The 17,149-nt window shown below is 39.8% G+C and overlaps 1 non-coding gene across 1 annotated transcript; it reads left to right on the forward strand.

The window, feature by feature from the left end:
• The first annotated feature begins 12,174 nt into the window (after positions 1-12,174).
• LOC123640856 lies at positions 12,175-12,286 on the forward strand. The gene has a single exon (XR_006736098.1). It is a non-coding gene; the product is annotated as a U6 spliceosomal RNA (small nuclear RNA).
• The last annotated feature ends 4,863 nt before the right edge of the window (positions 12,287-17,149 follow it).

A 17,149-nucleotide genomic window follows, 5' to 3' on the forward strand; every position in this document is an offset into this window, starting at 1 on the left:
AAAGAAAGTAAGGGTGTGTGTGTTTGTGTTGAGAGGGAGAGGATTAGATAGTTCCAGTCCTCAGATTCCAAGCTGTGGATGTGGGATAGATGGTTTCCATTCTCACCCTTAATTCTTGAACTTACTACATGGATGTTGAATGCTCATCTATTTTATTTTAGTTGTTTCTACCAGGCTAGACTGTAGCCGGATGTAACCTGAGGATACTATATGTGTGTTGATTCTACAACTTCATCACTGCAGCGTTTCCACTGTGTGTCAATGCCAAGACCACGGTCCCCCCTTGAATGTGTATTGTGGTAATGCACACAGATGAACCTCACATTATCCACAGCTGCAGAATGCCTCTTCTGAATGCTCTTAACAGGGGATGTATCAGCAGCAATGGCATCCATTCCTTTGTTAGTGCATTTTGAAACAAGGATAGATGACACTTTCGAAATGACAAGGTAGGCTGTTGTTTGTTTCCTGAGGACAGAGCGTCCCAGAAGTGGCGAATCCCTTGGTAAGGACCACGTGGAGAAGGCATTGATGTGGACTGCTTTCCGTTAACCTAGGAAGTTCACACGTCTTTCATGTGTTTCTTATTTTACAAATGCACTGATCACCCAAGTTTTATATGAAATTTTAGGAAAAAACGATGACTTTGGTCTCTGCAGGATCAAAGTACAGAATGACCCATATGTTCAATCATAAGGTTGAACTGACATTTTTGATAACAAAAGTTATATTTCACGTATTAAATATGAGTTTTAAAATCTCCAATTTAATCCCAATCTCTGATATTGTACAACCAACTCAGGCAATATTTTCGGGGAAATTATTTTACTTTTTCCATTGATGAACTGCTTTTATCTCTAGGTTTTTAAATCCTGTTTGAGAAAAAGAAAATTCTGGGCTAATGGCACAATTGAAGTCACAGGAGTGTTGCTACCTTACACACTATTTAACCTCTTCTGTTAAGAGTGGATATGGGCCAGGAGTGGTGGCTCACTCCTGTAATCCTAGCACTTCAGGGGGCTGAGGCAGGGGATGGCTTGAGGCCAGGAGTTTGAGACCAGCCTGGGAAAAATAGCAAGACCTGATTTCTACAAAAAAAATTCAAAATAAATAAATGAATTAGCTGGGCATGGTGTATGCATCTGTAGTCCTAGATACTCAGGAGGTTGGAGGCAGGAGGATTGCATAAGCCCAGGAGTTTGAGGCTGCAGTGAGCTATGATGATGCTACCACTGTACTCTAGCCTGGGTGACGGAGCAAGACCCTATCCTCCCCCCCCCAAAAAGTTGATATGACTATATTGCAAAAAAAAAAAAAGATATGTCTAAGATTTTTTAAAAAAGATACTCTGGATAGTACAAGTTTAACATTAACTTTAGTAATCAAATACTAGTCCAATGAAAGTAGGCCTAATTTAGATGGGAAAAACTCTCTGAATTCATGAAAAATCTGAAATACAACTATATTTTAAGGAAAAAAAGGACAAAGTAAGTGAAGACAGAGTTAAATAACACATAATTATTGAAGTCCATACCAACTGCAGCATTGTGCAAGATCCTGGGAATCCAAAAATCTGTATGAGCTGGTCCTTGTCCTTGAGCTCATTGTCTACAAGGGGAGACCAAGATGAGAAAAAGTGTAAGTCAGTATACAGTAGGTGCTATGATAGAGGAGGGAACAGAACACTGGGGATCAGTTGAAGATTTCTATAAGAGCTGATACATTAGTTATGTGTTGCTGTATAACAATTATCTCAAACACAGTGGCTTTGAACAATAAACATTTATTGTCTTATATAGTTTTTAAGGTCCAGAAGTCTGGAGTGGCTTAGCTGGGTGGTTATGGCTCAGGGTCTCTCAGGAGGTTGCAGTCATGATGTTGGCCTGGGCCGCCATCATGCGAAGGCTTGACTGGGGAAGGATCTGTTACCAAAAACTCAGCAGTTGTCCACGAGGCCGAAGAAGAATGAGGACAAGTGGTTTGAGGAGAAAGGAAAGAGAGTTTACTTTGTTGACAAAGGAGGAAACATGGTAGACCTTATTGTCTCAAAATCCCAAATTTCCCGAACTTTGGCAGAAATACAGAGCTTTTAAAGGATGGGTTCTCAGCTTCAGGCAATTACAGTTGATAATTCTGATCATCCCATCCCTGCTGAAGACAGTCTTGTGACCTCCGCCCAGGAGGTTGGGCTGGGCCACCTCCCATTGCACAAATAAACAAAGGACTTACCCTGCCCCTCCCAACCACTGGCCTGAGGCAGGGACGCAGGCTTTAGAGACAAAATATTTTTGCTATTTTTTCCAGTCCATTCCCTCTGTTATATATTCCCCACTCTCAATATTTCCCTTCCATATCTATGGGAGGAGGGGCGACTATTCTGTTACACATTCACTTTAAAGATGGCTCATCCACAGGCCTGTTGGCAGGAGGCCTGAGTTCTTTGCTTTGGGGGCCTTTCCATAGAGCCACTTCCAACGTGACAGCTAACTTATCCCAGAGTGAGGGATCTCACTCTGAAAGTGAGAAAGGCAGAAAAGACAACATCTTATAATCTAGCCTCGAGTGACATTCTGTTGATTGTATAGATCAACCCTGATACAATGTGAGAGAAGACTATACAAGGGTGTGAATGCCAGGAGGCAGGGATCATTGGCAGCCCTCTGGGAGGCTGGCTTCTACAGAGACTATCTAAACCTAGCGGAAGTTCCTGGGGAATGTGCTTTGATAAATTATTATGTCATTATTTAAAATATTTTTTTAGTTAACTGATCATTTTAACTGGAATATGAATATCTGTATATTGTAGGGACCAAGGGAAACTTCACCTCTGCCTTCTGAAGTTTGCTGAAAAATCAGCTCACAAAAGGCAGATTAATTGGAGAAAAGGCTACAGATTTATTAACCTGTGCTTGGGAGAACTACAGAGTGATTACCCATACTCCAGTGGAGTTCAGAAGCTTATATGCCATCTTGAGGTTACAGAAAGAATGGGGGCTTGGGTTCTGCAAAGCAGATTGTGGGAGAGGGGAGAAGAAGAATTCTGTTGCAGAGCAATAAAGGATTAATAACGGATGGATCCAGGAACAGCTTAATTTGTAAATAGTTGTCCTTGGAATTTGAATGATACTGACAGACAGACATTATCTTGTGAAAGGGTCTGTTCAGACGTTCTTGGTCTTACAGGGTGGGGAAAAAAAAACAACTGTTCTCTTTGGTGGGTCTGGAACTCAGGGAGATAAAGGAACTTCAACTTCATCCTGTGCTTTGGGAGAGACTTTAGGAGCAGAGGGGAAGTTTAGAGAGACTTTGAGGCTTCTTTCATTTCAGTATGTCAATGCAGCATATTTTGGGTTATCGGTTTCTGAGTCCCAACAACATAAAAGGAGAATAATGATAGTAATCAATATTTATTGAACTTTTTATATAGCAGGCACTGCCAAACCACTTTTATCATCTCGTCAAGAGAATGAGTACAGCATAGTGTTTAAACATTTGGATTCTAGATTCACATAGTTTGTTTGTTTTTTTTTAATATATTGGCACACCGGGACAGATTACTTCAGAACTTCGTGCTTGGTGTTCTCATCTACAGACAAAAGGAATAGTATCTCCCTCACGGGATTGTCTTAAGGGCAAAGTAAGTCCAGTCACTAGCGGGTCCCCTAAGTGCTGGAACACTTAGGTTCAGACCTCTCCTTCTTTCTCTCTCTCTCTCTCTCCCCCTCTCTGTCCCCTCCCTTCTCTTCCTTCCCCTTCCCCTCTCCCCTTCTTCCCCCTCCCTCTTCTCACTCCTACTGGGAGACTACAAGGCATGGGGACCATATTGGACTGACCCAGTAGGAAGCAAGAAAATCTCACTTTGTAATGGAATGGCCTGAAAAAAGGGTAAAAATATTTTCTGTCTGTCTAACACATCCTGCACTCCTTTTTGAGAACTAAAGCCTGCATCCCTGCCTCAAGCCAGTGGTTGGAGGGCCAGGGTACGTTTTTTGTTATTTGTGCAACAAAAGATGACCCAGTCCAGATCTGGTAAAGGGAGGTCTGGGGTAAAGATCATGAGATTGTTTTCAGCCGAGATGGGACGATCAGAATCATAAACTGTAGTTGAACAGTAATTATAGGAAGCTGAGAACCCATCCTTTAAAAGCTCTGTATTTCTGCTTATTATTAGGATGATGGCATTTCAGACAGGAGTCTCTATCCTTCTCATTTGTGGCAAAAGTGATAAAACGTCTCTTTCCTTCCACTCAAACCACTAGTCCTCGTTTTTCTGATTCAGCCTCGTGGACAAATGGCTGGGCTATCGGTAACAAGTTCAGAGTTGGATGCCCTCCACAAAACAGGCTGGTTGACTCCCATGATGCCAGTCAGCTAGGCTGAGTTTCAAGTCGTCAGTTCACTGCCATGAAAAAAAATATGTGGGTCACCCCATGGACCCATGGACTATTGGGCAAGTATCTGATTGCTCCCTAGGGGAGGCCAGATCTGCTCAGTGGCTTGGAACAATACAAACTTTTTCCACGGGACACTGAAGGCTGCCCAATAGGCCACCCCACGGTGTTCCTTTGACTTCACACCCTAATGACTGAGGACTTCTCTCTTCTTGGCCCTGGCTCCCGGGTAGTCCCACTTAACTATTCTCATCTGGTTTAATCTGGCTGAACTTGTTGCAGTCATGGTGGTGGGGGTCCTGTTCTCTTTATCTCTTTAGCATTGGTTAAAATAGCCCTGCAGGGAAGAACTCTCCCCCCCACGCCCCCAACTATTTCTATCTTTAGAAAATAGAAACCTTGGATACAAGTGCTGGCTCCGTCTCAGCTAGGTCATCTGCCCGAAGCCTCCCCGGGTTGGGGCAGGCATGCCATAGCTTTCACATACATCACTGCTCTGGATTGTGAGAACAGCTTTTCACAAACTAAACAACTAGAAATTCCAGGCAAGTTTATCTGAATTTGTAAAGGTTTCTGGAAGTACTTATTTATTTTTTTCTTGTGCATAGTTATTTAAACATAAATGGTGCAGGATGCAGTGAATTTCTTTGGGAAAAAAAAGAAAAAGAAAAAAAAATGGTTAAAGAAATTAGAAATATTTTTACCCCAAAATATAGCATTTTGACATATTGGACTGACTGAAGGGGCCTCAGTCAAGATCTCTCTGACCTTCTTCCCCCATCACCACCATTGACTCTGAAGTTTCTTTTTGTGCCAGAGATCCAAAGCCACCTAGAAGAACAACTGTTCTTTTCTTGACCCCCCTTAAGACCAGGAGTGTGACCACACCTGAACAGATTCTTTAAGAAGATAAAGTCCCACCTCTCAGACTCACTTGAACTCCAAAGGGAACCACTTGCTAGTTAGTCTTTGCTCCCCATACGTTCATCCCCCCTGGTGGTCCTTCGTTGCCCCTGGACAGAGTTCCTCTTCCCCATCCCCATCACCCATTTTATCAGAAAGGCAAATAAGCTTCTGAACCCCATTGTGATGTTGAGTCCACATTTTCTAAGGCTTTCCGTGTATACATGCTAAAATAAATTTGATAGTTTTTCTCTTATTAATCTGCTTTATCGTGAGTTGATTTTTCAGTGAAACTTCCAAGGGCTTAGGGGAAGTTTTCCCTCTGTCCCAACAATGTTAAGGATTTATAATGCTGTTACTGAACGTTAGGTACTTGTCCCCAGGACTGAATCAATGAGAACAAAGAAGGAAGAGAAATGGTTTGAGGAAAGGGAAAGAGAAGTTTATTAATTTGCTGGCGAAAGAGGAGGGCCGTGGACTAAGATCTCAAAGACTGCCATCCCGCCTTTAAGCAGAACAACAGGGCTTTTTAAAAGGGGACTTTTCAGCAGTTGGCCTTGGGTCCATGTGACCAGTGTCACATGTCATGGCTTTGGGCTATTGTTGTTTAACTATAATTGGTGGTTTCTGTCAACCTTATCTCCTTTGATCTTGTGACCCTTGGACAATTCTGTTGAGCCATCTCCTGTGGCTTAAGATACTAGCAAATAAACAGCAAACAACATTTTTCTGCCCCTTTGGTTACTGGCCTCGGGGAAGGAATACAAGTTTTAGTTCCCAAAAAGGGTGGGGATTTTAGAGAGACAACTCGTAAAACATTTCATTGCCCTTTTTCCAACCTTTACCTCTGTTATAAAGCCAGTAAGGGGACTGCATTTAGAATAATGCCCCTCCTTGACGGTCCCTCCCACTCCCTTCCTCCTTTGAAATGACACTGTTAAAGCCTTTTTAAATGGACACGGGTGTCACACAGTAAGAAATACATATTTGGCCTCTGCCCCCATTTCCTGGCACACAGCTCTGAAAACCCTGGCATTTCCTTAGTGATAAGTGTCTTTAGTATGTTCATGAGATGACTGAGGCTGGGGGCTCTGGAGAACCCAGGGAACCAACCAGGTGATTAGAGAGTTGGAACTCTAAGCCCCACCCCCACCTCCTACCTCTAGGGAGGAGAGAGGGGCTGAAGGTCGAGCTGATCACCAATGCCCCATGATGTAATCAACCATGCTTGTGCAACGAAGCCTCCATAAAAACCCAGCAGGATGGGTGGGGCAGATCTGGCTGGCTGAGGAAGGGAAGCACCTGAAGGGAGGTGTACATAGAACTCCACACCCCTTCCCCGTACCTTGCCCTATGCATCTCTTCCACCTGGCTATTCCTGACTTATACCCTTGGTAACAAACTGGTACTGTAGTAAACTGTTTTCCTGAGATCTGTGAGCCATTCTAGCAAATGATGGAACTGAGGAAGGTTATGGGAACCTCTGATTTATAGCTGGTCATCAGAAGCACAGGTGACAACAGACGTGTGATTGGCATCTGGAGTGGGGGTGGGGGAGGTCTTATGGGACTCAGCCCTGAACTTGTGGGATCTGACGCTACCTCGAGGTAGATAGTGTCAGAATTGAGTTAAGCTGTAGGACACCCAGTTGGTATCCATGGAGAACTGGAGAACCGTTTGGTGTGGGAAAAACCCACACTTCTGGCCACAGAAGTGTCCTATGCTTTGTGTGAGTATAGAGAGAAAAAAAAGTTTGTTTTTTTCCTTACTCCTCTTGTGTGTCAGAAGTGAAGTATTGTGCATAAAAAGTTTGATTTCTCTGACGAAGGGAAACTCTTAACTATGCACCAGGGATTAATCTTTAAGTAAGAACTGTATTAGTAAACAAACCCTCATTAGCAGATGGTTATCATTTGGGTTCCTGTATTTACCTTTCCACAATGGATGAATGGGGACACTTGCCATTGCCACGATAAAGGACTTTCCCGAAGTTTGAGCAGCCTCCACCTTTCCCAGGGCAGCTGTCATCGCTGGCCCGGTCCTGCCTGGCTGGCAGCACCGTCTCTAAAACACATGCCGTCTACAGCTGGGGTGGGGCTGGGATCCAGGCCGGGAAGAACAAGCTCCCAGTTTCATGTCTGCTAACCCCTCTCCTTTCCTTTGTTGACAGCTTTTCTCAGATCTTATCTCTGTAGAGAAAACCACTGAGTAGGCAGCCCCCTGCCCTGTGTCAACAGGCAACCAATCATCCAGTCTAGCCACTCTAGATTTTTTTCATAAATAAATGCAAGCATACTTCTCCATAAAAAGAATATAAAAGACACAAGGGTGTCTATGTCCATTTTCTTGCTTTGTAAACAAAACAGATTGAGAGAAAGACATGGTTCTGAGGTTTTAGCCCGTGGAGTGATCAGGATTGCAGGCTGTTGAAATTCTGGTTCCAATTCTGCCCCATAGTAGACAGGCCATTCAGCCTCCCTAAGCCTCATTTTCTTCACTGCTAAAATGCAAATAATGACAGTTGTTTACCTTATGGAGTTGTTGTGGAGATTATGGGACCATATAAAGCATCTGGGACGTGCCTGGCCCAGATAAATACTCAATATTCCTCTTATTAATTATAGTCACTAAAAAAAAATCAGTCTACACTCCAGTTTTCTTCCTGAGGCCTTCTGGCAAGGTTTGACTGCAGATATACCACTGTGTCTCTGTTGCTATGGCTAAGTATTCACGGATGTCTTTCTGTTGTTACATCACTTATAAATCTGAAGAAGTCTTAAAAGAATGGGAAAAAGGACAAATGGGCAGTTCTAATTCTATACTCTGCTCTGAGCACAAACTTTCAGTTTATTATAGGCATGAAAGAACCAAAGCTTTAGGTTCACATTGGCCTTGTGAATAGAATCCAGCAAAAGAGAAAAAATTAGCATAATAAGCATTTTGACTATTTGTTCAACTTTTATAATTAGTTAGGGCAAGCTGCCCAGTTTCCAAATTATTCCTTGTACAGGATCTGAAACAGAACAAATCACTCAGTTGCTATGTTTTGCTTTTTTCCTTCTGTAGATTGAGAATTAATTCTGGCTATGTCAAATGGATTCAAGTCTAATTTCAAGGTAATTTAAATTTACTATAATAAATTCACCATTGAAAGAGCATCACAATTTAATGGGCAAAATAATTCCAAAAGCTGAGACTGAGAAGTATCTGGCTTCATGTTCTACTTTAACCTTTAACTTTTTAGGTGACATCAGGGGGAAAAAGTGTAAATGCCACTCAGATTTTAATTTTTGGTGAAGGGAGCATTGCTTCCCCAGGCATTCTGCTGATAGAAATCATGCAGTGTTTGAGGACTGAGAATCTTGGAAGTACACGTTTTCTTTTTGCCTCAGAGGGAAATAAGGACAGGAAAAAGAAGGACGGTATAAGGGTGAAGAAGGGAAGCTGAGGGGAAAAGAAAAGAAAATGGTTGAAAAGAAAACCTTTCAGTGTTTTTCCCTCCTGGGAATAGAGAGCCCAAATTGATTTGGAAGTGGCATAGACAGGCAATAAATCTCTCTGCCAAGATGCTTGTGGTACTGGATGGCTCATCTCTCCCTCCCATCTCCATAGTCAGCCCTGAGTTTTGCTACCAGAGGCCCTGGGAAGGTGGCTGTCAAACAGAGCGTGACGTTCGCCAGCATATCTAGGAATGTGCCTATTTTGAGAAGCTTGGGAGGGTCTTTAAGAGGCTGCAAAAAAGAGAGTAGATGGTATCCAAGAAACATCTGTCCAATCCACATTGGTTTACATCAATGCCAAGACAATTCTATGGTGGTGCCCCCTGCACATGCTAATGCTAGGTGATCGTGTCTCCTGCAAGGCTGATAATGCTGCCACCATCTAATCCATCATTATTATTATTTACTTACATTTTTTTTTTTTTTTTTGAGACAGAGTCTCACTTTGTTGCCCGGGCTAGAGTGAGTGCCGTGGCGTCAGCCTAGCTCACAGCAACCTCAAACTCCTGGGCTCAAGCGATCCTACTGCCTCAGCCTCCCAAGTAGCTGGGACTACAGGCATGCGCCACCATGCCCAGCTAATTTTTTCTATATATATTTTTAGTTGGCCAGATAATTTCTTTCTATTTTTAGTAGAGACGGGGTCTCGCTCTTGCTCAGGCTGGTCTCGAACTCCTGACCTCGAGCGATCCACCCGCTTCGGCCTCCCAGAGTGCTAGGATTACAGGCGTGAGCCACCGTGCTCGGCCACTACTTACATTTTTAGATGTGAAAACCCACCCACAGTTGTCTCACGTCAGAGCCAGGACTCGAACTGATTTCCTCAAACTCTGCCTGAACTCCAACCCCAGGATTCAACATTCAATTATTAATTATTTTTAGCAGGGTAGGTGGGTATGTAAAAAAACAACAAATGAAAACAACAAAACTATCATAGAACATGATGAGCACCGTAACAGAGGTATGTATAAATTACGTGAGTAACTTGGAGTAGAGAACAGTTGATTTGAGGGTGAGGGAAGGAAGGAGGTGAGAAAGGACTAAAGCTAGCTAGGCTCCGAGAGTCATTACTGTTAAGTCTTATCTAGGGTATTTCTGGAAGAATCACAAATTGGACTGTTTGCAGACACATTGTACTTGTCCTTCACAGTGTTTAAAATTATTCTGAATTGCCGACACTTAAAAACAGGATATTTCACATAAAAACCAAAATTTCCAGTTTCTCTTTGAAAATCAGAAGATCCCTTAAGACAGGGATCCGTAGTTCCATATGGTGTCAATCAGCTGCCACTTCAGCCTGGGCAAGAGTGCTGACCTCCAATATTGTCCCTACTGGACCTCTCTTGACCCAAGAAATGGAGAAGAGAAGATTTTCATAGGCATGTCAACATGTAAGAATATGATGGAGCTAGAGGGATAGGGAAAATCCTTGTTTACTTAAGTAGATTGAAATATTAAATCTGCTATTTGTTGATATCCTTTACTACTTAGATTTTCCTTTTGGGATCATCACATATATTTTTAGGTGTGATGATCAGAAAATAAAGAGAATTAGAAAGACTGTAGAGGTATTGGAGTGAATCAGAAAGAAATATGCTTCTGAAAAGGGCAGTGATGTAGAAACACCAAGGACTTGCCTTCCACCATGTTTTGCTAACTGCAGTGATTACTGATAGACGTGCACTAACAAAACTAATTTATAATTTATTCCATTTTTTTTCTAATCCCCATGTCTGGATATGATCTAACTCAGAGGCTTTCAAACAATTTTGACCATGACCCACCATATGAAATACATTTTTTATCACACACATGCATATACATTTGTAATTGAAAAAAATTTCAAACCCCAATCTTATTTTTTCATAATTCAACTCTGATATTTTTTCTTCGATTCGAATCTATATTTCATTTAAAAAACAAAAACCCTACAGATCAGCCTACTAAATTGATTTTACAACCCACTAATAGTTCACCACTTGCAGTGAAAAACACTGGCATAACATGGGTAATGACAATGTCTGAAATTAGGACTGTATCAGGAAGATCTAGGGCATAATAGCAATGATATTTGTATACTATCAAATTCCAAAAAGGATGCAAGGTGGCTGTAGGCACATATAATGACGCCCCCGCCTGTCAATACATTTGTGGCCAGCTCCTGCTACCTCTGTAGTACAGTAGTCCCCCTTATTTACCATTTTATGTTTTGTGGTTTCAACTGTGGTTCAAAAATATTAAATGGAAAATTCCAGAAACAAACAACTGATAAGTTTCAAATTGTGCACCATCTTTACTATTGTGATGAAATCTCATGCCATTCCACTCTGTCCTACCCAGGATGTGAATCATCCCTTTGTCCAGTGTATCCATAGTATATTCGTTACCCATCCATTAGTCACTTAGTAGCCATCTTGGTTATCAGACTGACTGTCATGTTATCACAGTGATCGTGTTCAAGTAACCTTTATTTTACTTAATAATGGCCCCAAAGTACAAGAGTAGTGAGGCTGGCACTTTGGATATGCCAAAGAAATTTTAGGTAATAATCATTTTGGGGGATAAAGAAGTTATTACTTAAAGGTATGAGTCTTCAGGAAAATTTTACTAACATGAACATATATACACACACACACTAACATGAACTTATACATATATAAGTTCATGTTAGTAAAATTTTAGTAAAATATATATATTTTAGTAGTTAGTAAAAAATATATATATTTTTATATATATAGTTAGTAAAATCTGTCTGTCTATGTATATATCTACAACTTAGCCCCAAAATATATAGCAGGAAAATCTGGCCAGTAGAAATCAACAAATTTATGATAATAGGGGAAAGGTTTTGACATATTTCTCTTCTCAAACTCCTGACCTTAAGTTTTGTTTTTTTTTAAATTTAATTTAGTTGTCTGGCTAATTTCTTTTTCTCTTTAGCAGAGACGGAGTCTTGCCCTTGCTCAGGCTGGCCTTGCCACTTCAGCCTGACATATTTCTCTTCTCAAACTCCTGACCTCAAGCAATTCTCCCACCTCCGCCTCCCAGAGTGCTAGGATTACAGGCGTGAGCCATCACACCTGGCTGACATATTTCTCTTATCAGCTGATAGATCAAGTAGACCAAAAAGCAGTAAAGGTATAGAAAATTTGAATAACACAATTAAAAAACCAATAGCTGACATATAAACTCAGATCCAAGTATATATGATAATATGACATATGACAGAAAGATATTACAAATCAATGCATAGTGAATTATTTAATAAATAATGCTAAAATAATTCATGTGGAAAAAATTGACATATAGTCATATGAATATATAAATTTAGATGGGTTTAAGGCCTAAATATTAGAATAGAAACTTTAAAAATTGAGGAAGTGCTTGCTTTGGCAGCACATATACTAAAATTGGAACGACGCAGAGAAGATTAGCATGGCCCATATGCAAGGATGACACGCGTATTCGTGAAGCGTTCCATAAAAAATTTTTAAAAAATTGAAGGAAATATCTTTATGACTTCAGAGTAGGGAAAGATTTTTTTTTAAACAAGAACATAACAAATACAAATCCTAAAGCCAAAGACATGGTATACAAATCTTAAAGAAATTCACTGGGAGAAGATATTTGCAATACATAAATTTGACAAAGTACTTTTATCTAGATTATATTTTAAAGACAAACTCCTTGAGTGTGATATTTGATCATTAACATTTTGAAAAATAAAGATAAAAAAATAAAAAGCAAAAACCCCCAACTATTTAAAAACATTAAAAAAGGATACAAACTCAAGGAAAAATGGACCAAGAATATATTCTGAAAATTATACAACAGGTATCCCAAATGATCAATAACGTGTGACAAGATGCTGTATTTCACTAGAGAAATGCAAATTAAAACTACAATTTCACATCTATCAGATTGTCAGAAAATAAAAGTCTGACAGTGTCAACAGAATTTTGGGACATGGAAACGCACATATTGCTTGAGGGCATGTAAATATGTTCAACTGTTTTGAATGAGCAATTTTACAATATCTAGTAAACTTAGTGATGTGGCAGACATGTTGCTACCCCAAAAGCCCCCTTCCAACAACGTCTTTCTTCCCCAGCTCCCACTATAGAGGCTGGAAAACCCAAATACAAACTTTCCTATTCTTTCTTGCTTCTGGTGCTGGCTGTGTGACTCATTTCCAGCCAATGAGAAATAGGATGTCTGCCGGATGGTTTTATGCACCTTTCCTCACTGCCTGATTCTGAATATGGTCTGAGAAAGTGGTGTTTGGAACGGCCGTAGCCTTGTTGACACAATGAGGGGAAGGTCAAGAGATTAATAAAGGCGCTGATCTCTTAGGCATGAAACCAATTCCAGCAACACCCTTCTCTTGTGAGCCAGGTTTTCTCTTGCAGTACCAATGTTCCTTATTGATTCTAAGCTCTAGTAATTGCCTTTCCAAGTGTACCACCTAGAGAAACACATATATTTGGAAGGACTATTCATTGTTTGGAAAACAAAAAAATTGAAAGTAACCTAAATGAACATACGTAGTGGAAGGATAAATAAATCATGGTACTATTTATACAGTGGAATACTATAGAGGAGCTCAAATAAACTACTGGATCTACATGTACCAACATGGATAAATCTCACATCAATGTTGAGTGAAAAGAGCAAGTTGGACAGTAAGATTTTTACAGCACACAAAACAATATCTTGTGTATTATATGTGTGTGTACATATATACATGTATCCACAACACACACATATCTCTATATATGCATGTTGTAAAACTGTAAAAATACGGACTCAATGATATACACCAACACTTTAGAATAGTTCTTTTTTTTTTTTTTTGAGACAGAGTGTCACTTTGTTGCCCTGGCTAGAGTGAGTGCCGTGGCGTCAGCCTAGCTCACAGCAACCTCAAACTCCTGGGCTTCAGCGATCCTCCTGCCTCAGCCTCCCGAGTAGCTGGGACTACAGGCATGCACCACCATGCCCGGCTAATTTTTTCTATATATATTTTAGTTGGCCAGCTAATTTGTTTCTATTTTTAGTAGAGACGGGGTCTCGCTCTTGCTCAGGCTGGTCTTGAACTCCTGACCTCGAGCGATCCACCCGCCTCAGCCTCCCAGAGTGCTAGGATTACAGGCATGAGCCACCACGCCTGGACTAGAATAGTTCTTATCTCTGGGGAGGGGGAGGAATAGGACCAGCATGGGGTACAAAGAAGATATGGCAAATAATAACATTGAAAAATCTGGGTGGTGGGTACATGGGTGCTTATTATTAATATATTATTTTCTGTGTGTTTGGAAAAAATTGTTATGAAAGAACAATAGAATGATCATGCACAGAAATTACCTGCACAACAATGATTTTTTTATTTATATAGATTTGTTTTTTACAAAATTGTGAAATATACATGACACAAAATATACTATTTAAACTATTTTTTAAAGTGTACAGTTCAGCGGCATTAAGTACACTCCCATCGTTGTGCATCCATCCCCACCTTTCATCTTCAAAACTTTTTCCTCTTGCAAAACTGAAATTCTATAGCCCTTGAACACTGACCCCTCATTTCTCCCCTCAAGCTCCTGGCAACCACCATTCTACTTTCTATCTCTATGAATTTGACTAATCTGGTTAAAATAAATTAATGGGATCTACATGTATCAACATGGACAGATCTTATGTTAATGTTGAGTGAAAGGAGGAAGTTCTGCGGTGAGTGGGATCACACACTATTTGCCCTTTTGGGACTGGCTTATTTCCGTTTGTGCAATGTCTTCAAGGTTCATCCATGCTGTAGCATGTGTCAGAATTTCCTTCCTTCTTAAGACTAAATAATATTTTGTTTATCCATTCATTCACTGATAGACACTTGGATTCCTTCTACCTTTTGGCTACTGTAATTAATACTACTACAAACATGGATGCACAAATATCTATTCAAGTCCCTGCTTTCAATTTTTTGGGGTATATACCTAGAAGTGGAATGGCGGGATCATATAATGATTCTATTTTTAATTTTTTGAGGAAGACAATGATTTTTGTCAAGATATGATTTTCAACTTATAGCTACTGTGATATAATGTACTGCATTAGAATGTTCATCTGTTTCCTCACCATTACCTTGCAGCAGCCTGCCAAGTTTGCAAATAAGAATTCTCCCAGATATTTTGTTACCATGGATATGAGGAGCACAGGATACTGTAGAGGCATTGTTGGAATAGAACCAATCTCTGGGGACAATCTGCCACTCAATAATGAATAAATGAACACTCATTAAGAAAACCTAGGCCGGGCGCGGTGGCTCACGCCTGTAATCCTAGCACTCTGGGAAGGTGAGGTGGGCGGATTGTTTAAGTTCAGGAGTTCGAGACCAGCCTGAGCAAGAGCGAGACCCCATCTCTACTAAAAATAGAAAGAAATTATATGGACAGCTAAAAATATATATAGAAAAATTAGCCGGGCATGGTGGCACATGCCTGTAGTCCCAGCTACTCTGGAGACTGAGGCAGGAGGATAGCTTGAGCCCAGGAGTTTGAGGTTACTGTGAACGAGGCTGATGCCACGGCACGCTAGCCAGGGCAACAGAGTGAGACTCTGTCTCAAAAAAAAAAAAAAAGAGGGAAGAAAACCTAATACAGTGATTGAAAAATTGCCTCTGCCTTCTGTGTTAAAATATACACTTGTTGGTCTAGTCTTGTTTTGTAACTATACAAGCTTAATAGCTTCTCCATGTGCTCTAAGCAGTGTCAATTGAGACGGCAAAGAAAGAAGAAAAGTCCTAAATCCCAACTGAAGCCACTGATACTTACATTAAACAAAATAAAAACCCCAAATAACCCCCCTAACCCCAACTTCTATTTCTAGAAGTTACATATGTAATGTAGGTTCATTGTAGGGTAATAAAAAAATAGATACATAAAAATAAAACAATTAAAATCATCTATAATTCCACTCACATTTTGTGAAATTTATTTAGATTATTTTCTAGGAATAAATGTATTTAATGCAACTTTTAACTAGAAAACAGAACCGTATTGTAATTTATTGTTTTATAACTTTTTTCCAATTAATCTATTGTACACATATTCCCATGTCATATTTTTTAAAATAATGTTTAAGATTACAAAATATCCATTTATGGATGTAATATAATTTATTTATTCAATGTTGTATTATTGGACTTTTTTAGTTGAAGTATTTTCTTTTCTTTTTAAATTTTAGTTGCCGTATGAGAAGGAAGCAACCAGATTAGTTGAAGTTTTATCTTGGCAATATAGCAATGAATGCTTTCATAGCTATGTTCTTAAGTTCATCCTTATTTTTTTAGGATAACTTTTAAAAAATATAATAATATACTTCATCAAATGCTATGAATAGATCCTTATTTCTTTCCAAAAGAGATAATATTTGCATATTTTTCAACATAAAAAGTATATAAATTTATTATTACAAGTTCAAATAATACAAAAAAGAATAAAAGAGAAAGGTAAAGTTGCTCCTAGTCTTCAAGGTAGCTGTTGTTAATAATTTAGTGAACATTCTTTTAGACTTTCAATGCATATATATAAATGGATATATTTACAAAAATGAGGTGAGGCCTGACTCTACATTTCAGTTTGGTTACTGTATTTTTGAATTTAATAGAGAGTAGATTTTTTAATGTCATTAAATATTCTTTTACAGCATTATTTTTGATGATTTCAAATGATTCCATATTTGAATTACCCAGATTAATCCCAGTTTCTGCAGCTCTGTCAAGGGAAACAGGCCCACCCACAGCCCCTGCTGGGGGGCCCCCTCCTCTCTCTGCTACCTCTCCACCAGCCACCAGCTGATTGGGACAAGACCCAGTACCCAACACATGTGCCATTGCCAGATTATAAGAGGGCCTGGTGCAAAATCTCTGCTCAGATTCAGAAAAGCTGGACCAGTCATGACCTTACTGTTAGATGTGGCCAATAAACAGAAAGTCAAACAGTTCACAGTGGGTTCACAGCTTAGAGAAGCATGAGAAAAGCCAAGAGGGAGAGTAGATGCCTTGAAAGATCATAAAGAGGTCAGTTGACATTATGGGAAAGCAGGAAATAGGAGTAAAATTAGCTATGAGGTCAATTCAAATATGTACAGTATTTGTAAATATGGTACAGTAAAGAATAGTGTTTTAGGATAAAGGCTTTGAAGTCAGATGAGCATTTGAATATTGATTCTTCTACTTAAACATTATGTGACTTGGATTGATTAATCTTCTGAGCTATAGTTTCCTTGTCAGTAACATGTGGAAAATAATATATTTGTTATTGAGTTGTTGGAAGAATTTATTGAGATGATATAGGCAAG

Source organism: Lemur catta, chromosome 6, assembly GCF_020740605.2.
Source record: "Lemur catta isolate mLemCat1 chromosome 6, mLemCat1.pri, whole genome shotgun sequence".
Lineage (NCBI taxonomy): Eukaryota > Metazoa > Chordata > Mammalia > Primates > Lemuridae > Lemur > Lemur catta.